General features: G+C 40.3%; 1 long non-coding RNA gene across 1 annotated transcript in view; it reads right to left on the reverse strand.

The window, feature by feature from the left end:
• Window positions 1-1,838: 1,838 nt before the first annotated feature.
• Window positions 1,839-18,972, reverse strand: part of LOC122461515 — a 41,378-nt gene continuing 24,244 nt past the window's right edge. Inside the window, exon 4 of the long non-coding RNA XR_006283453.1 lies at window positions 1,839-2,706. This is a non-coding gene — a long non-coding RNA (uncharacterized LOC122461515). The remainder of the gene's footprint in view (window positions 2,707-18,972) is intronic.

The following is an 18,972-nucleotide window of genomic DNA, read 5'->3' on the forward strand; positions in this document are numbered from 1 at the left end:
GCTGATGTGGTTAGGTCCTATGATGGTGTCCCTTGAATAGATATGCAGACAGAGTTGGCACTGGGGTTTGTTGCAGGGTTTGGTTCCTGGGTTAGTGTTTTTGTTGTGTGGTGGGTAGTTGCTGGTGAGTATTTGCTTCAGGTTGTGGCCTGTCTCCCAAGACTAAGGGATCATCCTTAAATTTGCCCCCAACCCCACCAAAATATGAAATGGCGCCCCTGCCAGAAAGACATCTAAATTGAACTGGCATCTACAACACACTTGAAAGGCTGAATCCTGCTGTAGATTAGCACACCAAAATTCTCACTGATTTTCAGTGACGGCAGGAAGCTGCTTTTAACAATTAATGCTGAATCTTTCTTGGTGGTTATGGTTTGACAAAATTCTTGCCTGTTAATAGAACGATGCAGAAAAGACATTTTGCCTGGCTGTATCTTGAGGCACCTACAGTGAAATTAGAAGGTCTTCCCTTTTGAATAAAGCACAGAGAATTCTTCTAATGTGCTTGTTTTAAAGGGAAGGAGAACCTGAAGAACTTGAACTAGATCATTTTGAACACAAATGAATATTCAAATGTATACAGACACTCAAAAATAGAATTTTTGGGGCTGAATATCAAGCACTGACCTGACGGCTCTATCTGGTCATCTCAACAAACTGTTCTATTACCTCAGTCAGCAGGGGGAAATGGAAGAATAACACTTAGCTCTTTACTGAGCCAAATTCATCTCCAGTGTAATGTCATTGATTTTAATGAAGTTAAACTAGAGATTATTTTGACCCTATAGTGTCAAAGCACTGTAAAAATATTACAGTGTTACACCACCCCTTCAGTGATACCTAGTTTACAAATGGTGAAACACACAGCGAGGTTAAGGCCTAAATCCAGAAAGGGACTTCTGCACTGTCCTAACGACTGGACTATGGGATATTCTGATGTGAGTCACTTCGAATCTCTCCTGTTGAAGCTGTTCTCTTTGTGTAATCAATTAAATATTCAATGGGCCAGACAGTGTGAGAACCACTCTGTCCTCCAGTGGTTAGAAGGCACTCATCTAAGAAGTGGGAAACCCCTGTTTAAACACTGCCAGTGGGAATTGAACCAGAGTCTCCCATATCATGGGTGAGTACTCTTGCCACTGAGCTAAAAGTTATAGGAATCATCTTTCCCTTGCTGTCCATTTTGTGTGGAGTTAAGCATGCTCAGATCACCCCTCTAATATGAGGCCCTGCAAATGAATGCTTATCTTCCCCTGGTTTGAGGATCACATTAGGGAGAGGGACACATCTGGGCACTGGCCTGAGGCAGCAGCTTAGGGGACATTCAGAGTCAAAATTTAGGGGCCTAGTAAGTTTGAGTAGCTACAAAGTTATGTGGCAACCAAGTGGGGGTTTTGTGGATTTCAGTGGTGCCTAAAATTGGAATTTAGGAATCTAAATCTGAGCCTAACTCCCTTTGTGGTTCTGGGACAAAAAGTGGTTTGCTGAAGGCCTCAGCAGATGAAGCCAATACAAAGGTGTATTTAAGTGAATGTAAGAGAACTTAGCTGCTGTAACTCGCACCTTCTTCCGGTTCCTTCAAGTTGTACATCAGACTCCCTTTGAGTCAAACCTCCTGCCAATGTGCATTTTACACCCCTTAAATTAAGCCCAAGAGTTTAGGATTAGGAATTTAAGGGAGTGTAAAATGGGGTTTCCTAGGCCACAGGGCTGGATGAGAGGGGCATAGCAGAAAACGTTACTAACAGGGGGATGTAAAGGAGGTGCACGTTTAAATCAGTCACACTTCCTTACAGGTCTTCAGCATGTAAATTGTAGCAACTCAAGAGTCCCTTAGACACAAATCCAGTCTATGAGGTGCAAATCACACAAATAGGTGTGAAACTAAATGAACACGAGAGTCTAAATTATACATCCAGAGGGTCAGATGATGGTGTCCATTATGCTCTCTTAGAGTCCCTTAGTTTCCCCATAGACTCCTCTCTGAGTTTGGTCTCAAGTCAGTAGCAGAGATTAAATTAAAACTAAAATTACTGTCCCCTAGTCCCAAGCTCAATATATGAGACCACACTGCCTCTCCCCATGGGACATATTCCATCCAGTGCAACACATTACCCATGCACATAAGTGAGCCCATCTGTGCCTTTTAATCCTTCAGTGATTTGGAACTGTGATGTACCTAACCCAAAAATGTATGTTAATAGCTTTTTTCCTGTCAATGCTTCAAGTTTCCCTTATTAAGATGTATTGGTTTTTTTTTATTAAACACACCATGTACCATCTGTTGTCTCAGTGAAGATTCATCGCCTGTGTTCTCTTCCTCTTAGTAATATGCTTAGGCCACAAACAGCAAAGTACAACATGAAGCAGTCTGATGAAAAATTCTTCAGAGCAAAGACAAATATTCTAAACAAATGCTCTTTCTAGAGTACAACAAAAACTGCAAAAGCTTTGAAAGTCATAGAACACAAAAACAAAATGCATTTCATGAGCTGGACTCTCAAGTGACTATTCATATGACAAATGTACATTCTGGGGTGTTGTTGAATTAATGGAAATGCTTGATAGCAAAGGAAGGGAGAACACAATTTCAGGAGAACAAAGAGGCGGAGTTAAAATTTAATCTCCATGTGGACCATGGGTTGTGGGGATACTGTGCGTTTTGTTCATTTATCTTGTGCCAAGTAATCCAGCCTGTTATTCCAACTGTAAAGAAATTATAGAAAGCATTCATCAGGCTTAAAGTGTAAGAGAGTACTTTCAATCAGCCATCAAACTGAATTCTCACAAGCATCTAATATAAGCATTTGTCTGGCAGATAACTTGACCAAAGCTCTGCAAGGAATTTAAGTTATACGTGATGTATAAAGTACAGGCCAAATTCAGACTGGCTGATGGCAGGTGCAAGTCCATTTAAGTCAATGGAGAGGTACCCACTTATACCTGGTTTGATACTATTTTTAGGTATGCTGCTCTTGTACTCCACTATTCACAGTATAGAGAAGAGAATGCAACATACTGTGAATGTGGAAATGAAATTAAAACTATTATAATAAGTGCAACTCAAACAGCACAAGACAGGTTAGATGTTGAAGGCCGTGTACGGATCCCAATCCCCAGGCATAACTCCATGCTATGCCAATGGGAGTTCTGCTTTGGGCTGAGGGTGCTGCCTAGCCTGAAGCATAATTTATAAGAAAGCATTTAGAGGGTATGTCTACACAGGGATAAAAATTGCAGGGCTTGGCCTGGGTCAGCTGACCCACAGCTGCGCAGCTCAGGGCTGAAAATTTGCTGTGTAGATGTTCAGGCCTGAACATCACTACAGCCCAAGGTCTGCGAGCCCGCATAAGCAGACCTGGGCCAAACATGGTAGTGCCGCGGGTCTTTTATCCCGGTATAGACATACCCATGGTCTCCTCTAGAGAGGAGGTCAAACCCAAAGTTCAATTTGACCTTTCCCTAAAGGAAACTCACATTCTGTAAAATAAAGAAACACAAGCAGAAGGCAATTCACAAGTGCAATAGATGGAGAGAGAAAGGGGGTGTGGGGAAGCAACCATCAGCTTGTCAGAACTTCTGATCATCCCTCATTAATGACATAAATAAGGACTTGATTCAGCAGAGCATTTAAGCAGGTGAGTAGTCCCCCTGATGTCAGTGGGAACACGCCCATGCTTGTGGTTACTGTGCTACTGCTGATTTATCAAAGTTAAGGAATAAGTTTCTTAATTTGACTGGACTTAAAATGGGACTCAAGTGGCATGCATGCTTTGTGCTGGCCTTCTACATGCTGATGAATTTATACGTCACTTATATCCATGTGTAAAATGGGCATACCACTTACATAACAGAGCTTCAAAAGCCTCACATGAAAGAAATGACAATAAAATCTGAAATAGTTATTGTATTTTTTTGTTGCATCTCCGGATGATTGGCGATGAGAGCCGTGTGTTTAGTGCAGATGATTTGTTTGGGCAATTGTTAAGTAGTGACGTATTTCTGGAAAACATGTGCAGTTGGTGTGCAAAGCAATACCGCCCTAGGGCTGCACTGAAACTGCAACTAAGTCTTCTCCTGGGAAACATTTTCATATTTTATAATTAAAAATTGTAGAGTTGATTTTTCCAAGCTACTTCCTTTAAATCACCTCTTTCCTTCTCTGTACTTACGAAGCACCTCACCACTGTGGCATGGTGTCTGGCCACAAGTATATTACCTATTGTCACATAAGGGATGTTGTCCTCAGAAAGCGGAGGATAATCTAGGAGAGGAATAAGTGCAGAGGAAGGAGCACAGAATTCCCAAGTGGCAGGGAGGAAAGCATTTTATCTTGGGGAATGTAAAAATATAAACAGTCCTGATCCTGCAGCCCTCATGCAACAAAATTCCCATTTTCATTAATGGGAACTTCAACAAAGAAACAGGATTAGACCCACAGAATGGGAATGTGCGGACGGTTGGGAGTAGAAACTGGAGTTTAAATGGTCAGAACCTCAAACGAATCATTAGCCGTCTATTCCCCCCCCCTTACTTAATTCCTACCCTTCCTTTTACCTTTTCTCCTTGGAAGAAATCTCTCTAAATTTCCCATTCCAACTCCCATGGCCCTTCCCCCAGTCAGTAATCCTGAGGAATGCTCTGAAACAACCCTGTTGCTCTCTTTAGTCCTCATGTCTCCATCTCTTTTTTTTTTTTTTTTTTTTAACTGATAATGATGTTCCACTGATGTTTGACACAGCAGGAAGGTTAAGTGAAAACTCCTCTCTAACCAAACGTTCCTTTAACCCACTGGGGATTTTCTAAAGCTAGACATTAATATGTCCTGTAATTAAGGAATAATGGGCTTTCTGAAGTGATTTATTTCCATAGATTTAGTGTCAGGTCTGAAAAGCAACAGTTTAAACTGTTGCAAACCTCCAGTGTAAAACTTTGATCAATCACCACAGAGACTATTTAAATAAGCTTCTGTGTTTCAGTAAAAGGCTGAATGGAGACATCCTTCCACTAGATATCTCGGAAACCAGAAAAGAAAACACACACACCAAGCTGCTGAGAGTGTTGCAGTTTGGAAAAGTAGCTGGAAAAATCATTTATAATGGTGGTGATGTTCGTCTAACACAGCAGTTCAACTCATTGCCTCTACATTTTTCTACCCAGGGTTTCTGCCTGTGACACTCTTCGCACTGAATTTGACTGAACTATTCATTGTACATTATTTCACAAACGTAGCTCCTTTTCTGAGAGCAGACACTGAGTTGCCTTACACGCTCTTGGGCTGTCATAGTGTAAAATAATCATTTGTGGCAGGCAGGACCATTGTCTTATTTGTTGATAAAGTGCCATGCACATTTATGGAGCTATATAAATAATAAGAATTTATAGCAGTAAGTTAGTAACATGAGTAATTTACTGTACTTTCACTAACTACTAGGCCTGATTCTGACCTCACATGGATTATACGAGCATAATTCCATAGTCTTAGAGGAGTTACTCCTGCTTTACACCAATGTAAGAAAGATCAGAATTAGACACTATTATACACTTTATGGTAAATTGTTAACCCTTATTTGTTATTAAGTACATAAAATATTGTCAGTCACTACTATTATACCTAATAACACTTAGTGGAGGCATTTCGTTTTAGAATAAATGCCAATGGGAAACAAGCCATAGCCATGCCCCATGTGTATATAGTTTGGATCCTGGATCTTTCTAAAAATACTATCGACTCTCCAGAAATACAGGGTACTCTCCATCTAAGTTGCCTCTAAGCTGCATGGCCACACAGGAGCCTATTAAGCACTGCACAGGAGGTCAGGCTGCGGTGGTAAGAGGCACAGCCCTGGAGGACCTGCTGTGGCCGGGGGAGAGATGCCTTTGCCCTCCGGCCCTAACCCTGCCCAGCCCCAGACCTGCCACGGCTGGGGGGAGAGGTGTCTATCCTGCTGCCCCAGCCCTGGAACTGCTGCCGTGGGGAGAGGCGCCTTGTCCCCCACCCCACCCCCCAGCCCAGGTGCTCCTGCAGCCAGAGATAGCTGGGAAGAGTCCTCTCCCCTACATAGCCCCAGGGCAGCCTGCACCCCAAACCCCTCATCCCTGGCCCCACCCCAGAGCCTGCATCCCCAGCCAGAGCCCTTACCCCCCCACACCCAAAAGTCCCAGCCCTGAGCCCTCTCCCACACTCCAAACCCCTCAGCCCCACGCCCACCACTTCAATTTTGTTATGTGCACCATATCGGTGCACATAATTCATTCCACACGTGTGGGAAAAATTAGAGGGAACACTGCTCTCCATATATTCACAATATCTCCATTCTTTGTGCCAGTCCTAAGTTTGCAAGAGGCAGGAAAGGAAAGGTGGGAAATTACATTTTTAAAGTCTAGCAATGCTTCTAAAACAGCTTACCACCATTACCATTTTCATTAACATTACTAGGTTTTTGTCTGTATCCAACAGGGATTATATTTCTTCTTCATGTAGGGTTCTTATTAAGCAGCAAGACTGTTGCTAAGACAAATGAATTATTAAAGGCCTGGTAGGAAGATGGGAGATTTAGATCTGCATGTCTCTGAATTTGGTCTTTACTAAAATTAAGAAACTGCACTGGTAAAAAAAAAAAAAAAGGAAAGGTTTATTTCAGCAAAGCTGAACTAGGACTTGACCCCTGGGGGACATGCGACTATGCATAGCCCAAGACCTGAGCACTCAATCCTGTGAGGTACTGAGCATTTTATAAGAGACACTAAGCACTACACCTAAAGAAGTTATGGGTTGAGGATACTCAGTAGGATGAGGCCCAAAGTAAACAACATTAAAAAAAAAAATTCTAAGAGGGGCGAGGGGCTTCATGCAAAACCCTTTAACAAAAAGATCTTAATCAGAACAGAGAAAAGATTCAATGCCCCTTACTACAGGAGACAAATGCAATGATGTCTCTTGTTGGGAACTGAATATATCAGATTTTTCAAACACATAATGGCAAAAAGTACATAAGAGCACCCTGCTTCTCTCACGTACAACGGCTGTTGCCACTGAAGCTTGCCGTAAGTGAGACGAAACCGGTATTTTACAAGAACGAAACAGATCACATTTTAAGCTTAAATGTAATTCCATTTCCAAAGGATTACCTGCCCCCCTCTGGATTGTAGAGGAAAATGCTGCAAAATTCTCTACCACAAAAATAAAGATTATTGAATTACCATTAAATTAGGGTTGGGCTTTTATTTATTTTAAAGGTGTGTGCGCGCATTTAGCCTTTTGGCCACGAGGTCTAACATGATCCTTGGATGCATAAATAGTGGGGATCTCAACCAGAGGTTATGTTACCTCTGTATTTGGCACTGGTGCAAGTGCTTCTAGAATATTGTGTCCAGTTCTGATGGCCACAGTTCAAGAAGGATGTTGAAAAATTGGAGAGGATTCAGAGACGAATTACAAGAATAGTTAAAAGAATTAGAGAACCTGCCTTATGATGGTCTTAAGGAGCTGGAATCTTGATTCCAGGCTATAAGAATCTACATGGGAGAACAAGTATTTAAAATGGTCTCCAATTTAGCAGAGAAAGGTATAACATGATCCAATGGCTGGAAGTTGAAGCTAGAGAAATTGAGATTAGAAATAAGACAATTTTTTTAATAGTGAGAATAATTAACCATTGGAACAATTTATGAAGGATCATGGTGGATTCTGCTTCACTGACAATTTTAAAATCAAGATTGGATGGTTTTTTTCCTGAAAGATGCACTCCAAGAATTGCTTTGGTGAAGTTCTATGACCTGTATTATCCAAGAGGTCAGACTAGATGACCACAATGGAGTCTTCTGACCTTGGAATCCATGAATACAGATGCTGAATCAGAAAGATTATTGAAAAAAACAGGTACAACACGGATAGAGCTGGTTAAATATCTGTCCAATAAATTATTTGATGAATTCTGCAATATTGTTTTTTCAAGTTAATTAAGATTTTTCCCCACATTATCCACCAAGTTTGCAGAGATTGTTAAAAAATTCTCAAGTGTATTTCACAAGATATTCAATGCAGAATTTTCCACATTATTTCACACAAATCCCAACTCTAAAACTTTAAGCATTTTGCTGAATAGGGATGAACTTCAGCCTGCTTACAAATTTTGCCAAACTTCCTGTGTGCCAATGTAACGCTGACAGATCCCGGTCATCGGCGGGCGGGATCAAATCGGGGACCTCCGGAGCTTAGTGCATGAGCCTCTACAGCATGAGCTACAAGCCAACTAGCCGGTAGCTAAGGCTGTAGAGCAGACTCATTAATCTCTCTTTCCCCCCCCTTCATCCCCCCTCCCCCCAAGATGGAAAAGACCACCACACCCAGGTGATGTGTGGGTTACACCAACCCCCCAGAGTTGCCCAAATCTCATCAAGCCACCACATTCTGCTCCTTCATTATGTAGATTCATTTCTTCCAAAAAGCCCACAAGTAAATAGAAAAAACCCATCCTCCAAGTTTTTCCTTCCTCTGAGTTTCTCATTGTGGCTTGTATTCTTGGGGTAATCTTTAAGATTATACACTCTAAGGCAAAGAGTCTCATTTGCATCTTGTACAACACTGAGCACATTATAAATGCAAAACAAATATAATTAACAAGTTAAACTACCTTGAAAATGAAAGACCACACCTAGAGGTGAGAAAGCAGTTTAACCTCCCTGGGCCATTCAGTTCTCTGCCATTCTGTGACTACCATCCAGAATGGCAATTTAATACAACTTATGTTGTGATGTGAATGCTAGGAACAAGACCAATACCACAACTGATTAAACAGATCCCCAGCAACTCAGACCAGATTTAAACTGATAGTACAGAATCAGAATGCTGTGTCTCCAATTAACAATTCCCAGAGCCATCTCCTCTCTTCTATTCAACCATATTTAGATAATAAAATTTAATTACAGAGTGTCTGTCATCCTGGTAAATGACACTTGATTAGGGTTGTAGATATTTTTCTCTTCTACATGATCATGCCAATTTATTAAATAGTGGCAGGAAGTGATTTCTAACCTCTGGTTCAGAAAAAATACATTTTAAAAGTTTGGCATCTTTCGATTTGTCTGAGTTGCATATCATGTGACATACCTCTTTGCACAATGATCAGATTAATATTTATTTTAAATGAGCATCTAGTGTCATTTGACCCACTACCCTGAAATAAAAAGAAAGGTGTGACACAGCCAACGTGTAGATAGAATCTCAGAAAAAATAATCTCAAATGTTTTTCTGGTGCAAGAAAAATTGCAAAGCTCAAGGATCCCAACCAGAAATCTACCCTGCCAGCAAACTCTGGTAAATTCAAGATACACTTTGCATGAGTCAAAGATAGCCTATATTGTATGGAGAATCATCCTCTAAAAGTTCAGTCTAGATCAGCAGCACTACACATATAGTCATAAGAAACCACAAACATAGATTTTTGAGTAAACAGTTTTACATGCTTAGTCCTGAATTCTGAGCCTCAAAAATTGGAGTTTGGTTCAAATATGCAACCTGAAAAATAACTGCTTTTGTGATGTTGGTTGTCCAAAACACTATATAGTCTGCAAAATTAGATTGGAACTCATATGAAAGTAAGCTTCCTACTGAAATTCCTAATAATTTCACTATTGGAAACACTTGCAAACACCACTTGCCACACAGTGATATTAAAGACAAGGTGGGTCTTTTATATCTTTTATTGGACCCACTTCTGTTGGTGAGAGAAGCTTTTGAGCTACCCAAAGCTCTTGTACTTCAGGTCTAAAAAGAGCTCGGGGACGCTCGAAAGCATATCTTTTCTGTTGGTGAGAAAGACGTTACCTCACCCACCTTGTCTCTCTAATATCCTGGCACTGATGTGGCTATCACAACACTGCATACGCAGTGATTTTGACACTTCCTGTCCCAGTCCCACCAGCTGGACCAAAAGTGTAGTAACTGTATTTATCTCTACAAAAGCCTTTCAGAAGGTGATAAAAGGTTTGGTTACAAAACCAGGTGATGGTGGAGAGGGTGATTGGTAGGAAAGGAGCTCTAATTTTACTCCATCCTTAACCTTGCTGCATTTCCTTTTGCCAACGAGAGCTACTATGCTGTACACGCTGTTCCGCTAATGCATCAATCAACAGATGAAGAAAAACGTTGCATCCTTCTACCTTTTACACTCTCGCCATCATTTATTTACCTCATGACTAATTTATCTAGTGGAAGATAAAGTGATGAACACTGCTGAGGTCAGGACTAGCCTATTGCTTGAAATTGCTTCTCAGCCATACAAGAATAGAAATTGGAGGGTGGGGAGAAGAGGAGAAAATCATCTACTAGCTCAGTCCATCTTGGGATCAAAACACTACCCTAACTGTAATCATTATCTTAATGAGACAAAGGTTGGACTATGGCAATTATATATGTTTTCCTGATACTGCAACTAAAGGATGTTCAGGCATGAAAAAAAATTATAAAAAAGGCTCCCTGCATTTTAAAAAAATACATGTAGTATTTCATTACTATTGACTTCTATTTAATTGGGTTGTTTGTGGACACCCAGAGATAGAACTGATTAAGAGTGAACAGAAGGTAAGCCTGTTGTAGATTGAAACTTTTGGACAAAACCTGTTTGTTTAAAAAAAAATATACAATTGAAATTTTAATTATTCAGAACACTCTCTGCCTAGCATCAAAGTAATTCTTTTTGTGCATAAGAAACTTAATAAAGGCAGCTGCTCTCCATTGGGGCGTGGAGGGGAAGAAATCAAGAAGCCACACATCTAGTACACAAAATTACCATTAATTTCCAGGGTTTTATTTACTTACTAGTAAGAGGGAAACTCTGGTCCCATTGAATTCAATGGCAAAACTCCCATAGACTTTCATGGGGCAAAAACGTTACTTAAAGTACTTAGAGGATGGCTTTTTCAAAGGGGAAGGGGGTATCCAAACCTCTTGGGCAGTTTTGAAAATCTCAGCCAGGATATATTATATTGCCAACACAAACTAACCTACCCGAAACCTGGTTTGAAAACAAAATACAGCAATGCAAACTCCTAAGGGTCAAGCATGCATAGAACCACCACAAGGGATCACAGATTTTGCAAACTCCATCCCAGGAGATCCTGATGTAAATGAAATAATGGCTACTAGATTCTTGCTCAGAAGTCCTGGTATCCTTGTTATTGAATAAAAGCATAGATTCTGATGAATTATTAATTACAGATGTTATTAATAGTAATGAACAGATTCCATTTACATGAATGGTTAATGAACCCTAAAGGAATATAAAGTATTTAATCCATTCCTCTTGTATTAAGAGAGCAAAATTTCTTAGCACCTATTGGTACAATTCTTAGAGAGAAGGATAGGTAATAGGTCCTTGTGATATGTGGGTCTAATGTTTAGAGGGAGCACTATGACAACTGATTTTGATTTAAGCAAGTTTGATAAACCTAAACCAATGGGTTCTGTTCACATGCACTGACAGAGGCTCACTTGTCCTTGAGGGTTTGCAGGTGCTGGGAAGCTTGTAAATATCATGCCAGGAAGTATGGAGTTATATACAAAAATATGGCCCCATTCTATCAGAAGCAGCAGCAGAATTGGGGCCAGATTTTTAAAGACATTTAGGCATCTGTCATAAATATAGAAAGAAGGGTAGCATAAAATCCCTCATTGGCAGCTGTACTTAATTGCCTTACCTGTAAGGGGTTAAGTAGGTCAAATACCTAGCTGGCACCTGACCAGAAGGACCAATGAGGAAAGAAGATACTTTCAAATCTGGGGGGAAGGTTTTGTTTGTGCTCTCTTTGTTGTTCCCTTTCCAGATGGAGAGAGAAGCCAAGCAGGTACAACATCTCCTGAAAATATACCTGGAATATACCATCTAAAATTGCAGAAATTGTAAGTAAGGCAAAAGATAATCTAACACATTTCCTTGTTTTAGCTTGTGAATTTTCCTATGCTACAGAGGTAGTTTTATTCCCGTTTTTGTAACTGAAGCTGAGCCAGAGGAAAATCCTCTGTGTTTTAAATCTTTTTATTTACCCTGTAAAGTTACCTTCCATCCTGATTTTGCAGATGTGGTTCTTTTACTTTTGCTTTATAAATAAAGTTCTTTTAAGAACCTGATTGATTTTCAGTGTCCTTAAGACAAAGGGTCTGGTCTGTGCTCACGTTGCTAACCAATTGGTTGGTATATTATTCTCAAGCCTCCCCAGGAAAGGGGGTGAAGGGACTTGGGGGGATATGTTGTGGGGATAGGGATTCCAAGTGACCCTTCCCTGAAATTTTGTGTAAATCACTTGGTGGTGGCAGCCATACCGTCCAAGGACAAGGAAAGGAGTTTGTGCCTTGGGGAAGTTTTTAACCTAAGCTGGTAGAATATAAGTTTAGGGGGCCTTTCATGCGGGTCCCCACATCTGTACCCCAGAGTTCAGAGGGGGGGGGAACCCTGACAGCACCTAAAGCTGCACTTAGGGTCTAGTTGGATTTGCAGAAGTACCTAGAAATCTGTCTACCATCTGTAGGTAGTTGCCTAATACCTTTAAAAATCTGGCTACAGGAGAGTATCCTGTAGGATAAGGTTGGGGATTGTGTAGGTCTTCATTTCCATCAGAACTGTGGCTTTATCAGCTCATCTGAGGACAGAAGCTGGTGGAGACCATCCACTGGGCACCCACTGCTCATAGGAGGAGACAAACTTCCAAAATCTGCAAAATTGTTCTAGACATCAAGAGCAGGAGACTGAATTTCCAGCTGGACAGTTCTGCATAAGGTATCAGAACTGATAACATTTCGAGGCACCCACCATTATCACATGACAATGCAGCTTGCAGTCAGGTTTGGGTTCACCAAACTTTTGCCTGGCTACCAATCTCAATCCCTAATTTTGTCAGGTTTGCCCCTTCCTGAGGAGTGTCTCTCAGCTATTGATGGGGTTGAGTTTGATATAGAAATCTAGGTAGGAGGAGGAGAAAGATAGAGGAGAATAGATTAGCTTGCAAAATAAAGAGATCTGCATGTTGTAGCTTTGTTGGTCCCAGGATATTAGAGAGACCAGAAGATCTCTCTCTCTCTCACCAACAGAAGGTGGTCCCATAGGCATCAACTCCACAGATGCTCCTGGGCTGGAGCACCCACAGAAAAAAAAAATTAGTGGGTGCTTAGTACCCACAGGCAGCCACCTCCTCTCCTCCCCTCCAGCACCTCCCGCCTGCCTGTGGCCCCGATCAAGTCTTCCCCCCTCCCTCCCAGTGCCTCCTGCCCGCTGCAATCAGCTGTTCTGAGGCATATAGGAGGCACTGGGGTGGCAAGGGGAGGAACGGGGATGGGGCACGCTCGGGGGAGGGGGCGGAACTGGGTGGGAAGAGGTGGGGTGGGGGAGGAGTGGGGGCAGGAAGAGGCGTGGCAGATATGGGGGCTATGGGAAAGGGGTGGGGGCAGGGTCTGGGGTTGACAACCTTCCTCTAGGCCCGAGGGTGATCTCACACACCTTTACTCTCACATAAAGAGATCAGAATTCTTGGCTAGCCTCATGTTACTTGGCTATAAATATTTAGCATAGATGCTTACTTGAGCAAATTACAAGTTCAAAGTATTGTGCATGATTTTAGTGGTGTTGCTGTTGACTTCAATAGGTGCAAAGGGGCTAAAAGTCTGCAGTTTCAGAAAGTTAGGAAATATACCATTCAGTGCACTGGGGCATCTGCAAGACCAGGCAGCTGCATTATTCATGGTATCATTCCAGAGCACAAAAGTAATTTTGTGGCAATACACGCTATTGGGATGAAAAATGTAAAACACTTTGGGGGGGGAAGAAGTTGTCAAGAGCTTGCAGAGAGGAAAACAATTCATTCGGTGATATAAAACATTCAAAGAAGCATTGCGTGGCTCTTAGCATTTTGGAAATGCAAGTTAATGAATTGTTACTATAAGTAGATGTTTATTGAGAATCTGCATCGTTGGTTGAAAGTAAAGATTTCATTCTTAACTTATGCTTCTTCCTTAGAATTCATAGGGTTTTTTAACATTAAAAGTTGAATGGAAAGCATAAATTAGGTACTTTGTTTAAGAGACTGAAGCTGCTTTTAAACTGCTGGCATATGTTAAATTACAAGGAAGTTCAACTTCGGAAAGCTTAGAATAGGGAAAAACAGTTTCCAGTAAGAATCTTTTATTTATATACAAGAGAGACTTACATAACTAAGCAAGTTGTTCCTCCCAATTCTTTATGATGAGTGTGTTGTGCAATCTGGCTTGACACTTGACCAACCAAAAGCCCCATTAACAGGTGCTGCATTATTTATATTTTAAACTGATTGAAGATTAAATTATACATGTTCAGCCAAAAACTATTGCAGTATTCCACAACCTCTTATTATGCATATTCTCCTTGCAGTTGTTCATTTGGAAGCGTGTATAGCTCATACACATCAGATATATTCTAGCTTTTCTAGTTATACAGGTTGCATGGTTATAACTTCAGCAAAATGGTTTCAGATATGTAGGTAAGTGATAGCAGTGCAGTAGAGATATGTAAATATGCCCACCACCATATGTCTGCTCCTTAATTCTCAACTTTAATCTAAAATGTATGTGCATGCACACAAACCTTTAAATATAACGGGAGAGATTTTCTATATATTGAGGAGCAGTGACTGCTGTACTTGAAGTTTCAAAAGAGTTTACATTATAAAATCCCAATTTTCAAATGCTTGTTGTCTACCCAAAAATTACTTTTTAAAAATTCTGTCTCTAACTTGTGATAGGAAAAGTGGGGTTGGTTTGTTTACAATCTGTACTATTTTAGAAGCATTCTTGCCACTTACCCTCCCTTCTAGCCCTGCAGGTTTAAAGTTGAAGTAGCTGAGCTTTGAGCATTACTATTTTGACAGACAATCGTTCTTAGTCATCCTCAATTGTTACAAACCATCCTATTCACACTTAAAGTTTCAGGGAGTTCAGACCTGGAATAAGGAATCCTCTATTCCTTCCCAGGTGGATAGATTCCAGTGCCTATCGATCAAAAGAGCATGGTGTTCTGATGGCCCCACCCAACAATGGCACTATTTCCATGGTGTCCACTGAAATAGTTCCAGACTATAGAACCTGAATAATCTAAGCCCAGGCCTCAGTTTGGGCTGGCCGAGGAGATTGGTCCCCAGAAAAAAAAAAAAAAAAAAACTTAAAGCAGTTTAGAGCTACTTTAAGTTTAAGTCCAGCTGCCACAACCCACCACCAGCAGTTGTGTCAATGGGAATTGTCTGAGTGCAGCAGTGCCACAACCATAGCTCCTTTCCCCAGCCATGCACCTGAAATACCATGACACCAACAGGAAGTTAGTTTAATCACTGTTTGTGCAAAAGGACCATATTCAAGCTGCAAGCCAGCAGACACCCGAGTATTTCTCATTGTTTTATGCATACATTAATTTTGTTGTCGTCTTGGTCCAGGATATCATCGACAGAGAGAACTTACTCTATTGAAAATTCTAACTCTACAAAAGTTCCTCACATAGCATTGCCCTTGACATCACAGGACCTGCTCATCCAGAATAGTTGCAACCTCAGGAAATAGACAAATAGGCTATTATATGCATTACAGAAGATGGAGGAGTCATTTCACCAGGTAGGCAGCACCGGTGTGGAACATAGCAGCTGCTTAACACCCCACAGCAATACCGCACAACAGGTTGAGACTGAAGTGAAAAACACTATCTAGTTGAAAGCAATTTGAGTAGGCAAAAAACTGAGATATGCTGGAGGTCTCATGGTGCCAGTACTAAAACATCCTTGGCATTTCTAAATATTATAGATGACACTTTCCTAACTCAAGAAGTGTTACATCCAACATGGGGAATTCTATACTAGACCTTGTTTTGACAGATAAAAAGGATTTGATCACAGAACTAAAAGTTAATGGTAGCTTAGGTACAAGAGATCATGACTTGATCACATTCGTTATGCACAAAGTCCAAACCAGTACTATATACATTTAGTGCTTTAAAAAGGCCAGCTTCACAAATCTGAAAACAATTATGAGCCAAATCAGCTGGAAAATAGAAAAATGTGAATGATAATTGGGAATGGTTTAAGAATACTTCAAGCTATAATTGAGATATATATACTCAAAAGCTATAATTGAGAAAGAAAGCCACACTGGCTAAAAACCTAAACTGGCTCAGAAGGGAAGGGCAGGGAGCGGTCAACAATAAAACTTAAGATACAAAAAACACAAGTGGAAGATAGGGGAATGATAGTAATGAATATAAATCAGAAGCTGGGAATTTCAGAAAATTGATAAAGGGAGCAAAAGGACATAAGAAGAAACCTATGGCCAGCAGAGTTAACAGCAATAAGAAGGTGGTTTTTAAAGTATACTAGGAATAAAAAAGAATCCTAACAACGGAATTGGGACATTACAAGATGGAAATAGTAGAATTCTCAATAATATAGAAAAGAAAAGTGTTCAATAAATATTTGTTCTGTGTTTGGATAAAAAAAATAATTGGGAGAATGTAGTCATATCATATGATAATGAAACTTTCCATTCCAACAGTAAATTCAAGGAGATGGTAAACAGCTGCTATTTAAGTCAGATATTTTAAAAATCAGCAGATCCAGATAACCAGCATCCAAGAGTGTTCAGATGGCTGGCTGAGGAGCTTGCTGGACCATTACTGTTTACTTCAATTATTGGAACATTGGGGAAGTTCCAGGAGAAAACTAATGTTGTGCCAATATTTTTAAAAGGGTAAATGGGACAACCTGGCTAATTATAGGCCTGTCAGTCTGACATTGATCCTAGGCAAGATAATGGAACAGCCGATATGTAACTCAATAAAGAATTAAAGGAGGGTAATACAGTTAATGCCAATCAACATGGATTTGTGGAAAACTGATCCTGTCAAATTAAGAATTTCTTTTTATTGATGACAGTAAGTTAGGTTGATAAAGGTAAAGGTGCATCATGGGAGTTGTAGTCCAACTAGGGAGTCCAACCTATATAGGGGAATGAGTGCTTGAGGAACTCAAACTACAGCACCCATGAGGCACCATGGTAGCATTTTCAAATACAAATTTCATATTCAAATTGCCACTTTAAAATGCAAGTTTTCTGAAGAAAACAACCCCATTTTTCAATCAGCTCTAATCTATACACCTGGACTACATTTAGATAGATTACATAATTACCAGCACAGGTAATAATTGTTCATTTTTCCAGGTACATCAAATGGACCTAATCTTGCTTTCATTAAAGTCAGACTTCAGTCACAAAACTGGAAAGTGCCAAATTGCTTTATAGCTGCATCATGCAGGATCAGAGTTAAGGTTACTCCCTCTCAGTTCCCAGTGATCAAAGATAAATATCAATGAAACTACCCTCCTTAAGATTAAATAACTTTGGGTAGTGAAATGTTGTGCCATCTTTACACAGTATGATGCCATGCATGGGAATTTTCAGATATTAAATTTGCTATGCAACAGAAATTTACAGGGCCAAACTTTCAATTGTAGGAGCAACTAATGTGCCTAAATGGCTTAGTCCTGTCCAAATAAGAAGACAAGGCTCTTACAACATCCAATGAGTGAAGTCTCATTTTGTTCACAGAGAAGTGTGATTTAGGAAGATGACAAGGGGATGAATAGATTGGTTGACATGAAAGTTGGAGAATGCCTTAGGGAAGAACTTGGAGTGAGGCCTAAAGATGACTGTCCTTGTGGAAAGTCATATATGGTGGCTCAGCCATCAGAGCCTGAGTCTTCCTTATTCTTCTTGCACTTATACGTGCAAACAATTACTTGCCCATGCATATACCTGTTTGCACAGACAGGTAATTGTATGCCTAACAACTAGTTTTCATATGCATTTGAGCATTTGCATATGCAGGTAGTTAGATACTTTGCACCTGCAAGAGGCATGCTCAACATGCGTAAGCCTTTTTTTAAACCAATGAAAAAAGGGGTTATTGAGTACAATTAATAATAAAGTAGGGACTTCAATAAAAAGGCTATAGAGCTGGTTCTCAATGTATGGTCTATGTACAATTACCAGTTGGTGGAGTCCTTCCCCATGGACCACAGAATATTTTGAGAGTCAAATATTGGAGGGCTGAGGAATTAAAAAAATCTGACATACTGATCCACAGAACAAAAGATCTGGGAAGTCACTGAGCTATGAGGCATTTAGGATTCCTTAGTTCACATAAGACTTACTATATCTGTGTGCAAACTTCCATGCAAATAAGACTCAATGTAGCATAGTTTGTATCAATAATAAAGAGCAAGATGAAGTATTTTTCTGCATTTTAGTAAAAATTTCTCCATAAATAAGAATTCTTTTATAAATGTGACCTAGAGTTTTGCCTAAGAATGGAGGCCCAAATCCTCAGTTATTTAGGCACCTAACTCCCATTGATAGCAATTGGAGTTAGGTGCCTAAATACCTTTGATGATCTGAGCCAAAGTAAAAAATTAGCAAGGATTTCAGCTTGAGAGAATCAAGTTTTAGTGCCTGGCATGATCTTGGCAGTTGTCCCTTCCTGCATCATCCAGTAGCTACAAAATTGCTTGGGTTTTTGTTTTTCCTAACATGACTTGCATACCTATAAACTTCCACTTTAGCAGAATGAGCTACGGGTTTGTTGCATATCATGTTTAAAAAGGTTAATTTTCAGCTGCTCTTCCTCCCTTTCTTCCTATTATTCTCCTCATTGAAAATAAAACCTCAGGACTGGCCTCAGCTCCTCACTTTTATTTAGGGAGGGAAGCAGCTGGTGATTAAAAGCTAACTCCTCTACTAAGGTAGACTGAAAGTTATTCATGTAACCTAGAGTTGCTTTTACATCTAGCAACATTACTTTCAAGGTTATTTCTGACGACTCAGTTATTGAACAACTTTATTGGGCATATTTCCATATAAAAAGGTGGAAAGAGGGCTACTTTAAGGTTGTGGGTGAGCATTACCATTAC

This window comes from Chelonia mydas, chromosome 8, assembly GCF_015237465.2.
Source record: "Chelonia mydas isolate rCheMyd1 chromosome 8, rCheMyd1.pri.v2, whole genome shotgun sequence".
NCBI classification, from domain to species: Eukaryota; Metazoa; Chordata; order Testudines; family Cheloniidae; genus Chelonia; species Chelonia mydas.